The sequence below is a fragment of the Quercus suber genome, unplaced genomic scaffold, assembly GCF_002906115.3.
Source record: "Quercus suber isolate HL8 unplaced genomic scaffold, Cork oak 2.0 scaffold_921, whole genome shotgun sequence".
In the NCBI taxonomy this organism is placed as follows: Eukaryota; Viridiplantae; Streptophyta; class Magnoliopsida; order Fagales; family Fagaceae; genus Quercus; species Quercus suber.
In genome coordinates this window covers 18,440-27,377 of record NW_027070344.1, presented here as the reverse complement: position 1 = coordinate 27,377, position 8,938 = coordinate 18,440, and the positions used below count along the sequence as shown (strand labels likewise).

Sequence of the window (8,938 nt, the reverse complement as noted above, 5' to 3'; positions counted from 1 at the left end):
CTTCAAACTTCTTATTTTATTAATTCCACCAACTATTGAGCAATAAATTATGTGAAACATTGAATTTAAATTCAACTAACCCATTTTTAGAGTTTAATTTACTTTCAAATGATGTAAATCTCATTTTACTATATAATGGTTTAATATGTAAAATGGTTTTCAATCAAGTTGTTTGCATAAAATAATTAATTGCTATGAAGACTAGATAAGTGGCACCATGAGTTAGAAGAAATTTTTTACTCTTACGGGAGGAGTCCTACCTCCTCTCACAAAGGTGTGGGTCCTACATAGATCACATATTAAGACTCACACCTCCTGTTTGAGGAGTGAAGACTCTACAAGAAATTATTCACTCCTGCAAAAAGATTGTGGGAGTGAATAATTTCACGTGAGTAAGGCTGTCCAGGTTGATCCGAATACCTGACCCACCCAAAGAACCGACCGGATTCAACCCAAAGCCGGCCGAGCTGACTACTTCGGCAGGTCGGCGGTGGGTCTTCACCACCAAAAACCAATTCCAGCAAGTCGGTTTCAGTTTTCCTCCCCTAAAACCCGAATCGTCAGTAAGATTTCCAAATCCCAGACAAAATTTCCAGACTCCGGTGTAAATTTTCCAGAATCCAGCGAAGAAACCCAAATTCTGGTGATAGTTTTCTAGATTCCAACAATATTTCTCTTAGATTCGATGAGATTTTGACCGGATCTAGTGAAATCTAATCGAATCTGGTGAGATTTTTGCCGGATCTAGTGAAATGATCTCATTGAATCCGGTGAGATTTTTGCCGGATCTAGTGAAATCTCATAGAATCCGGTCAGACTTTCGCCGGATCTATGTTTTTTTTACCGTTTTCTTGCCGTCTTCTAAGATCTATGACTCCGACCGACTCGCCCGCCACCCGTTGATGGTTTGAACCGCTCAACCCGATTACTCCAGCGGGTCGGCGGCGGGTGCATTTTTTTCCCACCTAATTTCAGCAGGTCGGTTCCGAGTTGGGCATAAACCCGACCCAGACCGACCCATGGATAGCTCTACTCATGAGTTATTGAAGGCTAAAACATGTTGGTTCCTAAAAAAGAAAAAGGAGATAGTGATACCATATCAAAACTGGTGGTACTAGGAAATTGTGATAGGAATTAGGTTCTAACACTTAATTGAACAACATTTTATTAATTATAAGTCAGTAGACTTTCTCTTTTTATAAATGTTGGAATTAGGTTTCTAACACTTAATCTTTTGTGAGTTTTATTTATTTATTTTGGGTGGTGCTTGGGTCTTAGATCTAGGCCTTTGGCTTGTGCTGAAAGAATGTAGGATAAAGTTGCCTAAGAATTTTTTACTTGAGGAGACTCTAATGCATTGCTAGAAGATTTGGGCTATGGCTCAAGTTACTTCTTTCAAAAGTAGAAACCTAGGAGCCATTTGATTAATATAGGACTATGTTAAAGGCTTTCTGCTTGAACGGCTGGATTTGGGAGTTTTTTGTTAATTTGTTGGGTTGGTAGAAAGCTTGGATCTCGTTGGGCTTTAAGGCCCAATACTGTGCTTTTTTTTTTCCCCTTTCATTGAGGTTGCCTTAGCTAAATAAAACCAGCACAAAAAGGGTCCTGAACTCCCTTGAAACTACCATATTTTTCTAATTCAACTAACTAGATAATTATCCTAATAAATATTCCATTAATTCAGTTATTTAGGGCTCGTTTGGATAGTCCAAAAAGTGAGTGATATCACTCAGTTTTCATGACCCATCATCCAAAACTCGCAGCCTATGTTAACATTATTTTTTTAGAAAAAAAATAATAAGAAGAAGAAGAAAAGAATGAAGGAAAGAATAAATGAAAGAAATCCTTTATTTCATCAACACAATCAGAGCTCTTCTTAAATAACACAACAAATTCAGGACATTTACAACCACCTGATGCATACAGTGCATTTTTCCAACTAATAATTAATTATGAACATGATGTAGGATGTGAACAACTTGCCCATTGATTTTCCTGTGGTCCATTATATGTACAATTGTCAAATGGGAAAAATATTACTATAAGTTTGTGCTCATAGAAATTTTCACACCCTCTCTAAACCAGGTGTTTTGGTGGTCTCATATCGAGTGAATGGTTATATTCAATGTGAGGCAGTCTATGAAATTTTATGTGGAATTTTTATCTAGCCGAACTAAAAAGATTACAAAGAATTAAAGATGCGAGAAACATTGAGTGGTTGAACTAAGCTACAAGTTGTATTTTCACAACTATTCATTTTGTCTTAATCCACCAAATAAAAGTTTGGATTTGTAAGTTGAGAATGACATTTCATCAATTAAGGAGGACCGTTTCCTTAGGTGACATATATAAATGATCATCTAAAATGAGTTCCAATTGATAATGAAATGCTAGCTACTCAATGGGAGACCTAGCTAGTTTGTTATGCTTAATCATGAAAATTATTAGATACTTTCTCCTCTAATATGTGAATGGTAGATTAAACTATAAATTTAATAAATAGGCCCCACTGCTATTATGTGAGAGAAAAGAGTATATTATTATATTTTGAAAATATTGAATTATATATTACTCGATTGATCACTTGTTTTCTCAATTGTAATAATTTTTATTTATATGAAAAATGCTTCCATACATATATATATTATGAGTGCATGAAATGAGATAAACAGATTTTTATAAAAATATAATGGAATAGAAAAAGATATATATATATATATTGGGGTATTTTGGTAATTTTTTAGGTTTTGGTGGGTATTTTGGTCATTTTTAGGTTTTTGGGGTATTTTGGTCATTTTTTGGGTTTTGGGGGTATTTTGGTCATTTTATAGGTTTCGGGGGTATTTTGGTAATTTTTAGGTTTCGGTGGTATTTTGGTCATTTTTTTGGGTTTTTGGGGGTATTTTGGTCATTTTTTTGGGTTTTTGGGGGTATTTTGGTCATTTTTTTGGGTTTTTGGGAGTATTTTGGTCATTTTAGAGATTTTGGAGACATTTTGGTCATTTTAGTAGTTTTTAAGCATATATGGTGATTTTAGAGATATCAGGGGTATTTTGGTCATTTTAGAGGTTTCATGGGTATTTTGTTCATTTTAGAGATTTTGGGGATAATTTTGGATGTCCAAGGGTATATTGGTAATTTTGAAAGTGTAGGGAGTATTTGTATCATTTTAGGTATTTAAGGGTATTTTGGTAATTTTGGAGGTCAATAAGGTATTCAAGTAGTTTTAGAGGTATTTGGATCATATTGGGTTAAATGGGTGGGTTACTAATTAAATGGGTTGGGTTGGTAATGGATAATTAATTTATATATAAACAGGTCATAAATGGATAAATGGGTAATTACACACCCAACACATTTATAACCCAACCCATTTATGACCCAACCCGCCCATTTGCCACCCCTAGTCCTAATCAAGATATTAAAATATCATGAAAAACTATACAAAGATACAGAAAATTGAGCTCACTGACCTAGTCTGCATTAGATGCATGTATGTGGGGCATATATATACGTACGTTATTTTACCTTCTTACCCTCTCCACTGCCAAGTTGACATTCCTAACAGCCAAAGAACATAAATACATCACTACCCACTCAATTTCTAATAGGCTAATCGGATGGAAGATCTTGTAAAATAAGCTACTGTACGTTGGACTTAGCCAAAGAGGACTGTTTCCTCATTGTTACCATAGAAACCCTCAAACTTAGACAGCTTCAAGTCTTTCTTCTATGCAGCAATACACGTTTTGGTTTGCAGAGTAAAATTGCCAGTCCCATCTTCACTAACTTCATTCCTATAAATACTTGGCTAACAACAACCTTTATCTTCATCTCCTTCTTGCTTATAATATTCTTCTTTATCTGTTCTTTCTCTGCTCTTTACTCTCAGAATTATTCATTCACTCATTAGAGTATTGCGGTATTTGGGTTGTAGAGTAACCATGGCAACAATCAAATTTTGCTTGGTTTTCTTTGTTACTATGTCTGTGATGGTGGCAGTTTCACTGGCGATGCCATCACTCAAAGTGGGTTTCTATCAATCAACTTGTCCTTCTGCAGAGACCATTGTGAGAAACACAGTGAACAAAGCTGTGTCAAGCAACCCAAGCCTAGCTGCTGGCCTCATCAGAATGCATTTTCATGACTGTTTTGTCAGGGTATGCTAATTAGCTCTTTGCAACACCAATTAACTTGTTATATATTTAACAGAAACTGTACCTAAATTTGTAGTCCCTTTTGCTTTGTTTTTTTCTCCGTTAAAAGAATATACCTTATAAGCTGCTTAATTACTAAGATGTGGAATTAAATCATATTGTACATGTTATCTATGCAGGGTTGTGATGCTTCTATCCTACTTGATTCAACCCCTGGAAATCAAGCCGAGAGAGATAATCCAGCCAACAATCCAAGCTTAAGAGGCTTTGAAGTGATATTTGAGGCAAAGGCTGAAATTGAAGCTCAATGTCCACAAACAGTCTCATGCGCAGACATTGTTGCATTTGCTGCTCGTGACAGTGCTTACAAAGTTGGAGGCATAAATTACATGGTGCCATCAGGACGCCGTGATGGCAGGATATCACGTGAAGATGAGCCCAATCAAAACCTTCCACTGCCTATCTTCAATGCTCAGCAACTCGAAGAAAGATTTGCACAAAAAGGACTTAGTCTTGATGAAATGGTGACACTTTCTGGGCACATTCCATTGGAAGGTCACATTGTTCTACTTTCTCAAACCGATTATATAATTTCAGTGAAACAAATCCACAAGACCTTCAATGAATCCCATATTTGCTAGAGACTTAAAGACCAAGTGTCCGCAAAATGCAAATAATGGCAATGGTCCAACGGTACCACTTGATGTAATTACACCATATAGGCTTGATAATAAGTATTATAAAAATTTGAAGAAGCACCGTGGCTTATTGACCTCTGATCAATCTCTTTTGAATTACCCTTCAACGGTTGGAATTGTCAGAAATAATGCAAGACATAATCGAGCGTGGGCATATAAGTTTGCAGCAGCTATGGTAAAAATGGGTTACATTGAAGTGCTTACAGGAAGCCAGGGAGAGATAAGGAAAATTGTAGGTTTGTGAATTAGATATATATTATAGGTTTATTTGTGTGACTATTGAAACTTTTTTGTTTGATTTGCTTACATTTTTGTTCATTTTTCTATGTTGAGATTCAAGTGTAAATTCGTTCTTTTGAAAGTTTTTGAGTAAATTCTGTTGAGACATTAATGGGATAAATTGGTATTTGTTGGATGTTACAAAAAGTGCAAAGCATTCGTTTGTGGATGTTGAGGATTATCTTCACTGCTTTATTTACAACCTTTTTTTTTATTGACACCGAAATGTGTGAAGTGAATGTAACACAAACAAACATAATTATTTGAAGAGCTATTACCAATTAGCTGACCCTAATTTAGAGTTTGATTTTTTATTCAGTAAATTTTGATATATAAAACTCACAATTGACCATCAACCTTTTGTATTATATATATATATATATATAAGCAAAGCTTAGAAAATTCAATTAGAATTCAATTTTGTGCCATATGTCTAAATTTATATGGAGACCACACATAATTGTCCACTTAAGTTTGTGTCATGTGTTCACTTAAGTTTTTTAATCTTTCTGCCGAGTAAGTTAAATGAGTGCAAAACACTAAGAATCTAATATTAATGAAAAAAAAAAAAAACTAATCACATATACTCAATAAAATTACACATAACAAAGATCACTACACATTCTATCTTATTAAAATTAAAAAAAAAAAATGAAAATAAGTAGTGTGGGGAGTGAAAGCCCAAACACATATGCTGGGCCTCAGGANAATGCAAGACATAATCGAGCGTGGGCATATAAGTTTGCAGCAGCTATGGTAAAAATGGGTTACATTGAAGTGCTTACAGGAAGCCAGGGAGAGATAAGGAAAAATTGTAGGTTTGTGAATTAGATATATATTATAGGTTTATTTGTGTGACTATTGAAACTTTTTTGTTTGATTTGCTTACATTTTTGTTTCATTTTTCTATGTTGAGATTCAAGTGTAAATTCGTTCTTTTGAAAGTTTTTGAGTAAATTCTGTTGAGACATTAATGGGATAAATTGGTATTTGTTGGATGTTACAAAAAGTGCAAAGCATTCGTTTGTGGATGTTGAGGATTATCTTCACTGCTTTATTTACAACCCTTTTTTTTTATTGACACCGAAATGTGTGAAGTGAATGTAACACAAACAAACATAATTATTTGAAGAGCTATTACCAATTAGCTGACCCTAATTTAGAGTTTGATTTTTTATTCAGTAAATTTTGATATATAAAACTCACAATTGACCATCAACCTTTTTGTATTATATATATATATATATATATAAGCAAAGCTTAGAAAAATTCAATTAGAATTCAATTTTGTGCCATATGTCTAAATTTATATGGAGACCACACCATAATTGTCCACTTAAGTTTGTGTCATGTGTTCACTTAAGTTTTTTAATCTTTCTGCCGAGTAAGTTAAATGAGTGCAAAACACTAAGAATCTAATATTAATGAAAAAAAAAAAAAACTAATCACATATACTCAATAAAATTACCACATAACAAAGATCACTACACATTCTATCTTATTAAAATTAAAAAAAAAAAAATGAAAATAAGTAGTGTGGGGGAGTGAAAGCCCAAACACATATGCTGGGCCTCAGGCCCCATTTGAAGGTATAAGTATTTCCGAGGAGGGGTAGAGGATGGTGAAGGGCCCAAAATGGAGGATCACGTAAGGAAAGGGTAAGGAAGTATAGTCTGAGGAACATAAACTCCTCGAACTTGAGGAATATCGGTCATGTGAATACCTGGGCAGCTTAGGTGAACTTCCAGGAGGATCCAACGATAAGAATGGACTCCCTGCACGTATGAAGATGATGGAAATAGAGAAATATCTAGAGGGAAAACTGCTATCACCGTGTTTAATGCACTGCAGCAACTTTTCTGGCTGCATTTATGTGAAGTTTATTGACCTCTGATCAATCTCTTTTGAATTACCCTTCAACGGTTGGAATTGTCAGAAATAATGCAAGACATAATCGAGCATGGGCGTATAAGTTTGCAGCAGCTATGGTAAAAATGGGTTACATTGAAGTGCTTACAGGAAGCCAGGGAGAGATAAGGAAAAATTGTAGGTTTGTGAATTAGATATATATTATAGGTTTATTTGTGTGACTATTGAAACTTTTTTGTATGATTTGCTTACATTTTAGATAACATTAATTTTAAATGTATCTATACGTATGCATGTGTTACATGCTATTTTTTTTTTTTTTTTATAAATTATTTGACTAATTATTTATATTTCTATAATATAAATTGTGTTTAATTTTAAATGCATCCATATGTTTACATGGATTATATGTTAGTTTTTATAATACCTGATGATCTACCTTTTTATTAATAATAATAATAATAATATATATATATATATATATATATTAATAGGCAAAACTTAAAAAAAGTTCAATTAGAATTTGAAATTAGAATCCAATTTTGCGCCATGTGTCTAAATATATGTGGGGACCACACTTCATAATTATTCACTTAAGTTTGTTCCATGTATCTACTAAAGTTTTTTAATTTTTGTGTCAAGTGAGTTAATGAGTGCTATATCAATAAACTGTAAAATTAAAATGAAAAACCAATCACATAATCTAAATAAAAATCACCACATAACAAAAATCACCACACGTTCTATCTTATTAAAAATTAGAAAAAAAAATGAGCATAAGTAGTATTAAATTTAGGTAAGAATTTTAATATGTGACTAATTACATTTACTTTAAAAAAATAATTTAACTAATTATTTATATTTTTATGATAAAAATTGTGTTTAATTTTAAATGTATCTATACGTATACATTAATGCGTGTGTTACATGATATTTTTTTTAATAATTTGAATTATTATTTATATTTTTATAATAAAAATTGTGTTTAATTTTAAATGCATTCATGCATTTGCATAAGTTACATTCTAGTTCTTATAATAATAACTTGTTATTTAGATAGACAATACAATCGAGTTATAACGCACTTGGTAATTGTCCCCCTAAGTTTGCATTTAGTATCAGATTATTTATCTTTTCATTGATTGTTTTTTCCTGAAATTGTGCTAAATTATATTTGTATTTTGAAAAAAAGTAAAATTTGAAAAAGATTTAAATAAAAATTAAAATCTAAAATCTAAATGAAAATGGTTGTTTTAGATAGTTATAATATGCTGCTAAAATTTAAATGCATGAACACCAGTTTTTCTTTGGTTAGTCATTATGTCCCCTTCCCCAAGAAAGAAAGAAAGAAATCCTTTATTTAATTATCGAAATGAGAGATCTTAATAACACTACTAATTCATGACATTTACAGCGCTGCATAGTGCATTCTCAACTAAATGAACTAATAAAAATTTGAACATGATGTAGGATGGCAACAAATTTTCCCAAGACTGCTACGATCCATTCTACAGCCACTGAAAACCTTTTGTAATTTTCGTACCCCAATCTAATTTCTATGATGCGGTGGGGCCAAATTAGGTGAGTTGTTATTCAATGTGATGGAGTAATAAGTGAAATTTTATGTGAATTTTTCAGTGTTAATATTTTAAGGTTTATGCTCTACTCTGAATAAAGATGGACTCAATTTTTATTTACACATATAGGGCAAATCTCCCAATATCACATCTTTTTGCTATGGTTTTTTTCTTTTTTCAATTTACTTTATTTCATGTTTTCCATGACGTAAAGACTATTGATAGAATAGAGGCTTTGGGTTGTTATTTTTTTTTTAATAAGTAATAATTTTAAAAAAAAAAAAAAGAATAGGGGATTCCCATATCTATTAGATAAACATTACAAATATATATCTTTGAAAGTAATTAGAAACATTCT

General features: G+C 32.5%; 1 pseudogene; it reads left to right on the top strand.

Moving 5' to 3' along the window:
• Window positions 1-3,858: 3,858 nt before the first annotated feature.
• Window positions 3,859-5,969, top strand: LOC112024643 (peroxidase 5-like; annotated as a pseudogene).
• The last annotated feature ends 2,969 nt before the right edge of the window (window positions 5,970-8,938 follow it).